This window comes from Neovison vison, chromosome 6 (assembly GCF_020171115.1).
Source record: "Neovison vison isolate M4711 chromosome 6, ASM_NN_V1, whole genome shotgun sequence".
Lineage (NCBI taxonomy): Eukaryota > Metazoa > Chordata > Mammalia > Carnivora > Mustelidae > Neogale > Neogale vison.
The window spans coordinates 178,545,149-178,559,767 of record NC_058096.1 but is presented as its reverse complement, the minus strand read 5'-3'; the positions used below and the strand labels follow the sequence as shown (position 1 = coordinate 178,559,767).

General features: G+C 37.8%; 1 long non-coding RNA gene across 1 annotated transcript in view; it reads right to left on the bottom strand.

The window, feature by feature from the left end:
* The window catches only part of LOC122910628, a 117,604-nt gene extending 105,571 nt beyond the window's left edge, over positions 1-12,033 (bottom strand). Inside the window, exons 1-2 of the long non-coding RNA XR_006385256.1 lie at positions 11,997-12,033; positions 9,179-9,213 (exon numbers count right to left, since the gene is read on the bottom strand). This is a non-coding gene — a long non-coding RNA (uncharacterized LOC122910628). The remainder of the gene's footprint in view (positions 1-9,178; positions 9,214-11,996) is intronic.
* Between the last annotated feature and the right edge of the window lie 2,586 nt (positions 12,034-14,619).

Here is a 14,619-nt window from a genome sequence, read left to right as displayed (position 1 = left end):
CAAAGAAACAGATTCTGGAGCCCTACTGTAAATTAATGAATGGACACCTTTGAGGGGTGGAATATAAGAATGTGCATTTTTAAAAACAGCTCAGGTTTGCTCTGGAATATAAGAATGTGCATTTTTAAAAACAGCTCAGGTTTGCTCTTTGGGGACCACTGAACTCCATGACTCTCATCTTTCCAAGCTTGATGTGCTATGACTCCAACCTAAACAGTTGATCTGGAATGTAGAAATTTGGAAAAATTGATGCAAGAGGAAAAGAGAAAGGCAAGAACATTAATGTGTACCAAAGACAGTGAAGAACTCTCTGGAGCAGTTATTGTGGCACAGGATTATTTTGATGCCACTCAAAGTGGAAGTCATCAAATGTTATTTTAAAAACCACACACAAAAAAATCACCCTCATATTCACGCGATGCTGAGTTTCAACCCAGGCCTGATACTCAGTCCACCTATGAACCTGACCTCACCTCTCACCACATAGTTGAATCTTCTGAAACTTGTCTTTCCTTGTCTGTCTCATGTTGTTCTTCAGTTTTGTCCACAGTGAGGGTACAAAGGGCACTCAGGGATTAAGTACATCCAAGCGTATTTGATATATATGATCCTTAGTAATTGCATTTTTAAATGTGTGATAGAAAAATAATTACATTGTGAATATTTCCTGTCTTACCTTCCTTAGTTTCTCTCTAATGAGAATTCCATCCGGGATTTTTGTGATGGAAAATCTGGGCAACAGCAGTATTCTTAAAAAGTCACAATTTGCTTATGGAAGAAAAGAAACAAGTTGTAGAAGGAAAAGGGATAAGATATTGAAAACAAGCTCTTGCTTAAGGTATAAAAGAAAAACTTGGAATGTTGACAGTGAGAAGAGAAAAATCTTAAGATCAGCTATTTATCTGAGAGATACTGTATTTGAGAAAACTAGGGGAAGATGATTTTAATGAAAAAAGGGAAACTGATGAGACTTGCAGATCCTATCTGCCTAGACATTATTTAGGAGATTCAGTAAAACTACAATGGACTAAATTACTTTTGATGGGTGGGTTGTATTTTTCTTCTAAGGCAACACTGACAAGGACTGGACTATGGAAAGTAGCAGCTTTTACGTGGGTTATGTACATTTCAACACAGCCATGCTGATTAAATCAGATCTAAAAGACTTGCCTGAAAGTTCTAGCACAGATCCAACTACCATATCTCAAGGAAAACAGTAATTTCTATTTATTTATATTAGTTAATTTGTCTGAACACAACTGTATTCCTGTTCAATTTTAAATTTGAGTTTGTGCCATCTCTTTGCCACTCAAGTGTTAAGCAACTTATCGGTTTAATAATATTTGCTAAAAATATGTGGACTCAAATTAATTATGTTCTAGGTAAAAGTAAATATAAAAGTAATTTTTTCCTGAGACTTAAGCAGGCTACATGGATATTTCATAACTGACAAGGAGTTGCTATGAGAATAAAACAGAGCTGGGTTCAAATATTGTCTATTTAAGTTACTAACCACAAGATTTCAAGGAAGTTGCTAATTATTCTAAGCCTCAGATCCTGAGTGTATAGCAGGATAACAATATCTACCTCATGAAACCATTGGGATGAATAATGGGTTGAGTTTTATAAAGTGCTTAGTGCTTAGAAAAAGCCAACACATAAAAAAGAACTTTGAAAAACAGACTTTGCATAAGCATAGGTTTAAAAGGGCACAAAATTTTCAACTTCCCATTGGAAGAACATTATAAATGCTTAATATGTGATAGACTTACCAAAGTATATCACCATCACCACAAATAATTGTAAGACATAACTTACACTTCTCTTCATTATGTAAGAAATGTAAAAATCACAATTTTTATTAAGAAAATAAAAGATGATAAATTCAACAGCTGCTAATGCTTCAATTGCTCATCTCATGACCAAATATAAAATGTGCTCCTCTCTCCTTCAGCCCTGTCTCAAAGCATATTAATCATGTTCTACCTACGCTAATGTGGGGCACCGTAATCCAGGTGAGTCATGGGTAAAGTAGTTATCCAGTCTCTGTGTGAGTGACAGGTTCTGTCTGAATTCTAGCTTTCCTACTCCAAGAAAGACAAATCTGAATAAATGTATAAGCCAAATCTTCATGTCTTTTCCACAAACGAGTGATAACCCCTCACTAATAATGGTAACCATTAGTCCATTTATTTTACTAACAACAACAACAAAAAGGCAACTGAAGTGTGTACCATCTACCTTCTCTATTCCACCCAAATAAAATGGTAACCATTATCAGATTTGGTATTGCAAATGTATTTTACGGAATTGATAACTGAGATGAAAATGGCCCATTGTTTCTCTTTTTAATGGGGCTGGTTCATCATGTTTAGTTGCGGCATTTCTCTTTGGCACGATACTGGCAGCAGGGAAAGAGAGGAAACTTAGCTGCTCCCTAGGGAATAGAGGTTCCATCCAGACAGTTCCAGTAATTACTCAAGAGCACCTACCTAGTAACTGAGCACATGCATTTCTTTCATGAGGGCACAAAGAAGACAAAGCTCCTCTGTAATGGATAGGATGCCCTGGACAGAAGTTCAAAGCATCAACAGAAAATTTAGCCTGAGGTCACCATAAATCCATCTTAGGAAACCTCCAGACAAATAGTGTTGTTCAGTCTCAAATTAACAATTGGAGTCCAGGAGTTTTTATTCCACTTAACCTGTCTCAATGGGAGTGTGAAATGCTTCCAGAACCCAGGCAGCTGAATATGCTAAAACCTGCCACTCTGAGTAGGGAACCAACTCTCTCCACCAAAAACCATATAAAATACACGTATGTTACTCATTTATCTTCACCTACTGGTTATATTAAGTAAACTGAGTCATTATCATTACAAACCCCTGGCAATCTATACCAGTTGGTTATTTATGTCAAGTCCCAAGTTATAGAGCCCCTCTAAATATTGGATTAGATTAGGAGAAATCTACTGAGTGGAGTATAAGTTATAAATTGAAAGCCCATGAGCAAGATGTAGTTCAAAAACATGTAAGATTCTACTGAGCTCTTAAACACTTGAATTAGCTACCACCTTAACAATATTTTTAAATGAAATAGTTCACATGCAATTCTGAATCTCCAGTTTCTCTTAGCAAAACCAGATCTATAGTCTCACAAGATGACAATCTAATACTACTGACTAGTAGCTGCCCACTTTACATAGGGCATGTTTCATTGAATTTGGCACAGTTGCCACTGGGCTATTTTACTCACTTTTATCAGCCAGCCTTGTTTAAATATCTCTGTGATTGCTCTAGTAAAGATTCTGGCAGACCCATGAGCCAAACCAGAAAAGCAACACGAAACTATTAATAAGATTTATGTCTGTCTTAGTGTGCTACTTGTTATATTTGTATCTTTCATAGCCCAGTGCCTTTTATAGAGTAGATATCACACATTTTCATTGAATAAATGAATAATTTAATTTGAAAAACTGCTGCTCATGTATTGCGAAAACTTATCCTCCCTTGTTTTAAACACAATACTTCTTTTAATACAGCCCTGAGGTCTCATTATCACTTTTAGCAATTATAAACATTCTAAAGAACCTTTGCACCCTTCTTCCACCCTGAAAATAAAATATTAGGAATGACCTCTTATAATCTATGGACACAAGTTCAGGACTATCTTTCAAGCACCAGAGGGAATGGTTCTAATAATGCGATTTGAGTAGATCTCTCCAATCTGGTTTAGGGTTTGATCCCAATGACCTGGTGATGAGCCGTCTCTCAGAATCTGTGGTGCCTTTAGTCACAAGAGCATCTGGCCCGGCTGATTCAATTATCACAAGAGACCTAATGTGAAGACCATTACAGCCATTGTGCAACAATGTATGCCAAAGATGAATGAATATTTGATAAGAAATCAGTGGTATAAATTGCCTGATTTGGAAGATATGGAGAGAAGCTGGAAAAAGAGAGATAGGGAATTAATACAGGAAGAGTCAAACTAGCTAATAACTGGTGACATTTTCTCTTTTAAATGGTACGTTTAAAGAAATCTCTTTAGGATTTCCTAAAGGAGCAGACCCACTAACCTATTATGTTAATAGAAAATTCAAAATTACACAGAAGCTTATCTCCATTTGGCTATATGGGTTTATGTGCTGGCTTGTTGCTGCTTATAAACTCTAGGACTCAGAGTGTTAGTTTTGACATTTAAACTGAGTTTTCTCAGGCTCACGGGCACAGAGGGATTTCTGCCTACTTAGCATGGCAAGGTATACATCTGTCCTCTCTTGCCATCTTTGCCTTACATTAAATTTGCACATTGCAAGCAAATAACACAGGTAAAGGTAAATGCAATAATTTAGGTAAGGGGGAGGCTTCAAAAAGATTGGATTTGAGTGAGATCCTTTTATTTATATAAGAATAACTTTCATGGTGGTAGACTTGCAGTTTAAAATACAGGTAGAGGGAGGCTGGGAGACTCACTTGGTTAAGCGTCTGCCTTCAGTTCAGGTCATGATCCCAGAGTCCTAGAGTTGAGCCCCATGTCAGGCTCCCTGCTCAGTGAGAGTCTGCCTCTCCCTCTTCCTCTACCCCTTTCCCCCTGCTCATGCTCTCAATCTCTCTCTCTCTTTCAAATAAATAAAATCTTTAAAAAAAAAAAAGATAAAATGCAAGTAAAAATAAGCATAATATTTGGTGTTTATTTTGTCCCCAGAGCCTTACAGACCAACCTCAGCACTTTGTGTTCCCAAGGTCTGACCGTGCTATGAAGCTTTTAGGAGACATCCAAAATGTAAAAGGATCATGCTTGCACTCAGGGAGTTTTACAATTTTGTTAGTAACTTGGAACACACCCAATGGAAACATTTAAAGAGCATTTCCAGGACAATAAATGAAGCACAAATGATGCAAAGCTAATGTAGACAACCATGTATATAAGCTACTTCTTATTTTTAAGCCAGTGCCATATGTTTTCTTATGCAAAAATAGAATTTTTTAAAAAAATGTTTGTGCTATCTCTCTGTGCCAGGCCTTTTTACCCATATTATCTCATTTAATCTGTTCAAACACCCAGGGCATAGGTATCCTTGCTTCTCTAGAGGAATGAGCTATGGCTCAGAGAGGTAATTTGTTGATGGTTATCATAATAGGGAGAGCTGGGGCCGTTTTTAGTTGCTCTCCGAAAATCCACTCCAGATCTCTTTGCACATCACAGCTGCATCCCAGGGCAGAGTTCCCCATTTTGAATGAAGGGAATTAAATTCTTCAGAGGTAGAGAGACTGTCCAATAGGGGCTATAAAACCTGTTAATAGCAAGTCATCCAAGTTTAGTTAGAACCTTCCTGATTTTAACACCAAAATACCACAATCTGAGAAATAACTCAGTCCTGGTTTAAAACAGAAAATTGTGTGCACCCACAAGCCTTCAGTCCCAGGCAAACTAAGATGCTTGTTTACTCTCCCTGTGGTGTCCCCATACACATAAGGACACAGTGAATCCTGCTATCTGCTTATTTAACATCATTTCTCCATGTCACCACAACAGCTCATATCAGGTGCTCTAGTGAACCCTCATTGGCAAAAATGGCCCCTAGAGTATAGTAGAAACCTAACGAATATTTGCTAAATCAGTGTCCATGTTTGTCTAGTCTCCCAATTCATAGGCCACAGTGCTTTGCATGTATGCAGTCAATGCACAAACAGATTTGAACCAAATACCGGTAAAATCAGTCCCTAATGAATTGCAAGAGTGATCTTAAAGAGTTAAAGGAGAAGACTTGGGGGGAAGAGAGATGATCCATCTTGGTGGTGATGGTGGAAAATGGTGGATTTGATTGCACGTTTATGAATATCACATCTCTCTCCCCTGGAGAATCAACTGGTGGAGCCACTTTTTCTCTCCTGGGCAGCAGCCTCCCCGAATCCCTTCTTGGCTGCCAACACCAGTTGAGCTTGCACAGGACCAAAGGCCAGTGTAGGTGTCCTAATGACTAGACTAAACAACATTTCTTAAATCCCAATGAGCATGCCAGTAATTGAACATATATTATCCCAATTTAATACTTGCAACGTGGTGCAGTTACTATCATTATTTCCATCTTCTAGGTAAGTTAGTTAAAGCTCCACAGGGGCTAAATCCAGAGCCCAAGCTCTTAGGCACAACGACATAGTATATCCCAAGTTATCAGACAGTTGCCGGACATACCATGTGTAATAATGTGGTATCTCACTGATTTATGATGTTTTCAGAGTGCTTTGGTGATAACAAGAATGTTATTATTTTCTGGTCATTGCAGCATGTTATATTCCAAAAGAATATGTAAACAGGTATGTGTACAATTTAAGGTAGCTTAAGTTCGCTTGTTCTTTCTTCTGATGGTTGAAGCTTTGTGCTTGGATTTTGTAAAGCTGAGCTTATGCCAAACACCACAAGCAGTTTCCCCATAACGGCATCTGCAAACACTCCAACATAAAAATGTTTCCCTTGAAAGTCTCAAAATACACCCTTCTGAAAAGAAATCCTATCCACCTTTGTCAAATGTTCCCCTTTTTTCTCTTACCATTTCCCTTCCTTTTGTGTGAATTGGATGTTCTTGTACTAATATACCTAATTGAGGGATTCAACTAAAATGCAAAAGTACATGAAGCCATAGTCCCTGGGTATAATATTCTTAACTACCGATAATTACAGAGAATATATTGGAATTAGCCAAGCACGACAGGGAAAAAAAAAAAAAAAAAACCCTTTCAACACCTCTACTTTAATTTAATCTTGGAAATGCAGTGAATCAAGGAATTTCAGCCCAAAAGAGAATCCTAGAAAAATCTAGTTTGGTGGTTTTCTAACTTTGGTCTACAGGGGCCTTGGGGCCTATTTAGTAAATGACCAGCCAAGAAGACCCCATCATCATCATCCAGGAACTGTGATTGGTGAAGGTTGAGTAGGGGCTCAGGCCATCCTAAAGGAGCACTGATGGCAGAGACTGTGAGTTGGCCCACCCAGCACCCAGTCCAACCCTCTTCTAAAGATGGCTTCCTGTCCTAAACAAGGCCTGGGTTCAGTCAAGCAATACATAGGTACAAGTGAGCTACATGAAAAGGCAGCCACAGGCTGGGGTTCAAACCTGGAAAGGACCATGGCAGCATCCTAGGGAGGGCTGTGCAGAGTTTCTAGATTCCAAACCACAGTGTAGTAGGGATCGAGTGATGGATAGCAGTGACAATGGTGCTTTCACTAGACTACGTGCCTGATGGTAGGGAATGTTCTCTGGCAGCTTTGTTCTTGGATGTAAGCATCCATGCCCAGCTCTCCAAAGACCCAAAGACTAACTAGTACTTCTTCGTAAATCTCTTCCTACCTAAACTATCTAAAGTAGATTTGATTGACATTACCAAGAACCTGGACAAATTTGTTTTTATGTACTCACGTGGTGCTTCCTTATGATTTAATTTAACTAAAGAATTCCAGGGGGAATTCTGTGGTTTTTCACACATTTTATCAGCAACCTCATTTTTCACATAAAGAAATGGAGGTTCAGAGAAGTGAAACTATTAAGGGTATATCTTAGTCTAGAATCTAATTCTTTCTGAAGGCTCACCAAGTAATATTCCAGGAGTGACCATTACTGGTCCTTGGCAAACTATATTCCACATGATTGTTCAGCCCTTAAGAATCAACTAGGTGGCCCATGGCTGGCCCTTCATGCACACCTGTCCAAAAGCTCTAGTGTTACAAACTGAAGTTTCATTGCATTTTACACTTCAACAATTTTCAAATCCCTAGCTATTTACTTTCAAATCTTATTATTTTGTGAATGTGACTGTTATTCTAATAAAACCTGAACAATGTTACTCATATTCTTCCTTTCTGGAAGTATTAAGATATTTGGGGACAGTTTCTTGGACACTACTTCAGTCTGTTTTATATTTTAATTTTAAAAATGTTTTCCCAACAGGTGTTTCTATGTCAACATAGTAAAATGATATACGCCTTTCATATTATATTATTATAGCATAGATACGATTGGACATTAGATTATACCATAGCTACCATAGCTAAGAGCAAGGGCTCTCATACCTGGGGCAAGTTATCTAAGATCTTTGTTAAAATCTCAATTTTACCTCATCAAAAAAAATAAAAAAGAATGATAATCATACCTATCTATTTCATGATATTGTTGTAAGAATTGCATGGAATTCATGTAAAGATTGCACCATGTAGCTATATTTGTGGTGAGCATAGCATAATTTATACAGAGTTATTGAGCTACTATGTCATACACCTGAAACTAATGTAACATAATGTGTCAACTATACTTCAATAAAAAATATTTGTGCCAGTCTAGCATATAATACATGCTTACTAAGAATTAGCTGCTATGTTTATTATTACTGTCTCCTGACTTTCAATTCTAGACTCTTAAGGGACTTGGAGAGAAACTATGCTATAGGACACTAAACCATTGTCCTAACATCTTCTGTTACCTATTCCACCCAGAAATAAGGGGGAAGAGAGCAGGAGTAGTTGGTCAGGGCACTCTATATTAGACACCACCCACGTCATGAAGGCTGTCACAGTCTGCGGAAACCTACCTCTCCAAGAGCATTCCACTATCATGGCATCATGAAAAAATAGTCTACATATTCCATAGTGGGCAAAGCTTTCTTGAACAGTTGATTTGATCTAAAAAACAACTCTATGAGGAGGCAAGCTGGACAAATGTCTTTACTCTGACTTTCCAGGGAACACACTCAAGCTAAGAGGCAGTTAGGGCACACTGAGAGGAATACGATTGGTCAGTGGCACACTCACATCTTCTGACTTTGGTCCAAGACTCCATAGAGATTTGTACACACATAATGTGTGAATAACATATCTGCATAGCCAATTCTGAATCAATTTATAAATGAGAGATTACACACTTAAAACCATACAGGTGAGTAACATAAGTGTGTGAATCAAGCTGGGTATAAGGCAATAGGCACAGTGTGACTGAATCATCTAAAAGTTCGTACCTCCCTAAAGGGATTTGCCTTCAAGAGATTTTTATGTAAATGTGCAGACCAAGTGGGACACTCATACGCTACTTGTAGGAATGAAAAATGGTACCACCACCTTGGAAAGCAGTTTGGCAGTTTCTCAAGAAGTAAAAAATATATATATAATTATTTATATAAATACGTACCGTATGATCCAGTCATTTCATGCTTGCATATCTACCTAAGAGAAACAAAAGCATATATCAAGCCAAAGACTTGAACACAAATACCCAAAGCAGGCTTATATGTAACAGGCAAAAACTGGAGCAAATCTAATGCCCATCAATGGTGAATTTATAAATATACAGTGGTATATCTATACAATGGAATTCTATTCAGCAATAAAAACAGGGTGAATCTCAAAATAATTCTTCTGAGTGAAAGAAATTCTAGAAAATATTTTTTCATTTTTAGTGACAAAAAGCACATGAGTTTACTGAATCGAGGGATGGGCAGCAAAGAAAAGGGCATGGCGGGTAGGACGGAATTAAGTACAAAAAGGCACAAAGAACCCTTTGAGGCTGAGGGATGTGTTCGTTATCTTGATTGAGATGATGTATGGTCAAAACTGTATGATATGTGTAGTTTATTCCATGGCAATTGTGAAAGTTTGTAGGGCAACTAGTATAAGTACTACAAACTGAGAAGCTTCAACAACAGAGATTTATTCTCTTATTGCTGTGAACACTAAGTTGGAGATCAAGGTGTCAGCAGGTTGGTTCCTTTTGAGGGCTATGAGGAAGAATCTGTTCCGTGCCTTGCTGCTAGCTTCTGGCAGTTTTCCAGCAGTCTTTTGTTTATTTCTTGGTTTGGACAGTGTCACCCTGATCTCACATGGTGTTCTTTCTGCGTGTGTCTGTGTCCAAATTTCCCCTCTTTAATATAGATACCAGTCATAATAGATAGGGGCCCACCCAACTCCAGTAGGGCTGATCTTAACAATTACAGCTGCAATGACCTTATTTCCAAATAAAGTCACATTCTGAAGTAGAGAGGTTAGGACTTCAGCCTATGAATTTGCGGGAGACACAATTTGACACATACCAGCAATTACATTTAAATAAAGCGATTTATGAAAAAAACTGCCAAACCAATTAAACCCAAATGCAACTGTCAATTTTATGTAATAAAAAATTAATTAATTAAAAAATAAGTCATCTCTCAAAGTGTGAATATGGTACTGATGCCCAATCTCTCTTTCTCTCTCTTTCATTTTTTTTACATTTTTACATGCTTAGACTACTCTATATTATAGGGTGACCCAATTTTCTATCCTTCGTTTCCCCCATCACTTTTAACTTGTGAAATTTCTGTGGACCTTTCTTTCTTAAAATGTGCTGAGACATCATCTGGCCTTCACTGGTGAGAAGACATCATTTATACATCAAATCCACTCTGTTTTTTCTCATCAACTCCAAGTATTTTAAGTGGCACTGCTCGGCATCCACATGTTCATAAACACAAATGTAGAACGCTAGCACTAGATATCATTTCTCTGCATTCAATTATAAGAAAGTCACTCAGATATTCATTTTTATTTATATTTATTTTTCATATTATTATTGTAATTAGAACAAATTCAGATTTCTGATAGCATCCTAGCAGACTCTTGAGAGTATATCCACACACTTCTGGAAGATCTGAGGATCCCAGAGATGGTAATATATTAGAGAAAGATTCCTGATGTGAAAATCTAGAGAACTAGATTTTAGGCTTGGTGCTCCTATTAACCAGCACTATGACCTTGGGTAAGGGTTTAAATCTACCCAGATTTCCCAGATGCTCTCAAGTACATTAGTGTTGTTGAGACTTGGATTTGCTCACCTGTAAAATGAAAGGGCTGAGCCAGATTATCTCTAAGTTCTTTTCAGTCATCAACTCCGATAGTACTTGCTAAATTGAACTGCAGTATGGACTTGCTTCTCGTGACTAGCATAAGTTTATACATCACATGTCTTTCTGTACATTTTCTTTCTCCCAAAGTCATGGAACTCAAAAACAAAGTCCCTTTTCCAAAAGACAGCATGCGTTCAGTGCAAGGTTTTGGGCAAGGATAAAATGTCAAGGGCACAATGTGAATCAGATTTAAGAGAATAAGGTATTCCAACAGATGATTAGTCTGGTAGGTGGGTACTTAGTTATCCATGAAAATGGAATTTGGGCAATGCCTCACTCAGAAGAGACTGTTAGCATGCTCAAAGATAAAAAGTGTGAGCATCTCTATAATAAAAATAAAATAAAATGAAGGCAAAATGCAGACGAACCTGACAGAGAAAGGTGTTCGATGAAATGTAAGGAAAATTCTGTGAACTTCCGTGTTTCTGCAGAATGTATATAAACCCGCTGTACTTACTCTACCTGCCAATCTCTCTTTTATAGCCTGGTAGGCCCCCTAGGGCCAAAAGTAAATGTGGATATTAAATTTATGATAATAGGGGCACTGAATTCCAGTGCAGTCGTCTCTAAGCATTTTCTTAAGAGGAACGATTGTGAAGTCCCTTAAAGTTTTATGATTGCTGAAAGAAAAAGGGTGTTACTGAAAGAAAAAGGAGCATAAGCCGCTGATGAGGCAGCTGGATGGTCTTCCTCTCCCTGCTGGAGGTCTCTAGGAACTTCAGAAAAGTAATGTGTGATGATATTCAAACTGGCAATCACCCAAGACCAGTTTTAAAAGGAAAACGATCATTGGAAAGCCCTGCCTAGGAGTTGTTTCAAGTATATTTTGTTTCCTCTAATGATTGCCTCTTACTTGCCATATGATGCTGATAGAGTCATTTCCTCCCTCCCACTTTATCAGACTTGTGATTCGGACAAAGTAAGAGAAGAGTCCTCAGTAGGAGAGAATGCTATATTGCTAACATATGTAGCTATATTTTAATATGGATCTACAGATATAAATCTATATAGGTTTTTAATACAGATGATATGTTGCAAGATTTCTTCCATGCCCTTTCGGGCACATACCTGGTCTACACTCCCCATGTTCCCTGGCTTCTCTGTGCAGTCTTTCCTCGGGAGTTCTTGCTGAAAGTGGGTGGAGGTGATGTAAGCCATTTCCTAGCCTGTTCCGTAAAATTTGTCCATGCGGTCCTTTCTTCTTTCTCTCTTTCCCCAGCCTCTATGTGAAGGGGAAGAAGTCTGTGGAAATAGAAGAGGAAGAACCGACTGATGGAAGCAGCCTAGGCCCTGAATGACCCTGAGGAGTCCACTCGGCCAGGAACATGCTCCCCTACATGAGTACAAAAAGATTTGCCTTATTTAAACCTCCAGAGTTCTTTGGTTGATTTGTTCTAGCAGCCAGCATTCTATTACCTAATTTGTTAATATTTGGTGAACGCTTGCTATATGCTAGGCACATACACACCTCTTTAATTCTCACAAACCCCATGATATAGGTATGGTTATAAACGCAGCGCTTAACTTGTTCAAATTCACACAGCTGTGTCAAGCTGGCGTATAAACCTCAGACACACAAACCAGGAGCCCTAGCTCGTAACCATTGTACGATACCACCTAATTCAATAGAGGAAACATTACTAAGTGTAGTACCTGGCACAAAGTACTTAATTTATGTTAGCTCTTATTATACAGGGGAAAAGAGAAATCAAAATGGAGAGCGAGTAGCTGAAAACAAAGAAACTTGATTCTAAAATCCTGTTATCAATAAAACATTTACAATATAAAAGCAAAAAACTTATACGACCTTTTATTTTTCAGTAAGGTCTGGCTGCCTAAAGGTAACTAGTAATAAAAATAGAAAAAAAAAGTCAATGTTAAATTGCTTATCCAAACTATTGTATACGTTTCTATAACTCAATAACCAAAATGGGCATTTGTAACATGTATTTTATTATAAAATGTCATAGCAAATAACTGATAAAGCCCTTATTTCTCATCAACAGAAGACTGGAATTATACAGTCATTAAGCATTATAGTTTCAAAGACTTTTTTTTAACGATATGAATAAAATGCTTATGATATAATGTGTGCTCCAGTTACATAAAGACATTCATTTATTTAATTTACTCAATTCAGTGATACAAAAATGTTTAATGAGTACTTAATACATGCTGAATGCTAGATTAGGAGTTAGGGCTCTGGGCTCTGCCTTCAAACAGTATATACAGTCCAGTTTTTTAGTGTAGGCTTTATCTAGGGCTTAGTTGTCTTATCTATAAAATAAGGAAGTTAAATTAGATGCTCTGCAACAATTAAGTTCTGCAAGTGAAAATAGGATACTTGATCCCATCAGGCGCCCTAGTTCTTGTATCTGCAAGGTTATAATTCAACTAAAACTATAACAGTGCCATACACTTACTAATGTGAGTTTCATTTAGGACAAAGAACCATCTTGGTCTGCCTGGACTGAGGGGTTTCCTGAGATGTGAGACTTTTGGGACTAAATCCTGGACAGTCCTAGCCAAACTGAGACAGTCGGTCCCCTTAGTTCCATGCCAAACTATAAGACTTAACATACATTACAGAAACCTCAATTTTGTGTTTTGTTGGAACGATTTTGTGTTGGAATGACTTGGTATGCGGAACAAAACTGGAAGAATAGGAATTACATATAAGTTGTAAACCCACTCAATTGTCAAAAATTTTTAGAGAAACAGGAGCACCTGGGTGACTCAGTCAAGCGTCCAGCTCCTGATTTCAGCTCAGGTCATGATCTCACGGTCCTGGGATCAAGCCCCAAGTCAGGTTCTGAGCTCAGTGAGGAGTCTCCTTGGGATTCTGTCTCTCCCTCTGCCCCTCCCCCTGCTCACTCATGCCCTCTCTCTCTCTCTCTCTCAAATTAAAAAAAAAAAAAAATCTTAAAAAATTTTTTTAGAGAAACAACACTTTTGGTATGAAATTTAACAATAATCACATTAGTCACATAATTATGAGCTGTAAAGTCATTATCCTCTAAGAGCTTGGTGGTGTTTGTTTTAAAACTACAATATTAATTCAGAGGCTGTAAAGAACACTGACTACCAGCACTCTATTAATATTTCAATTAGAGAGAGACATATTTTCAACTTTTAAAAACCTGTCGTTTTAAATGGCATATTATAATTTCATTCTCAAAATACAGATGTTCTTTTAAAGATTATTCTAATATGATCAACCATCTACAGTTTCATTTTTCTTTTTTTCCCCCTCAGTTACCACAGAGATCAGTACAGTTAGGCTAATACCAATTATAATGTTTCTTCAAACCAAAGCTAAAGAACCTCAAGTGGATGTTGGGGGAACCCAGAGGAATCTGTAGTGTCTCAACAGGGCCAGCTCCAGGGGCAAGAACTCCTCCTTACATCAGTAGTAAGATCCGGCTCTCTTGGGAATTCATAAGTCCTGCTGTCTATTTCCACTGTCCTCCCAAACTTCCAAGATCTTCTACATTGCCCCAAATAAATATTAGGATAAAGTCTTTTTCCACTAATAGATTTAGGACCCCAGGACTGGGTGAGTTCATTAAGAGTAATTCAGATAGACTTCTTTTTTTATTGTTTTTAAAGATTTTATTTATTTACTTGACAGAGATCATAAATAGGCAGAGAGACAGGTGGGGTGGGGGGGGAGTAGTTCTCCCTGCTAAGC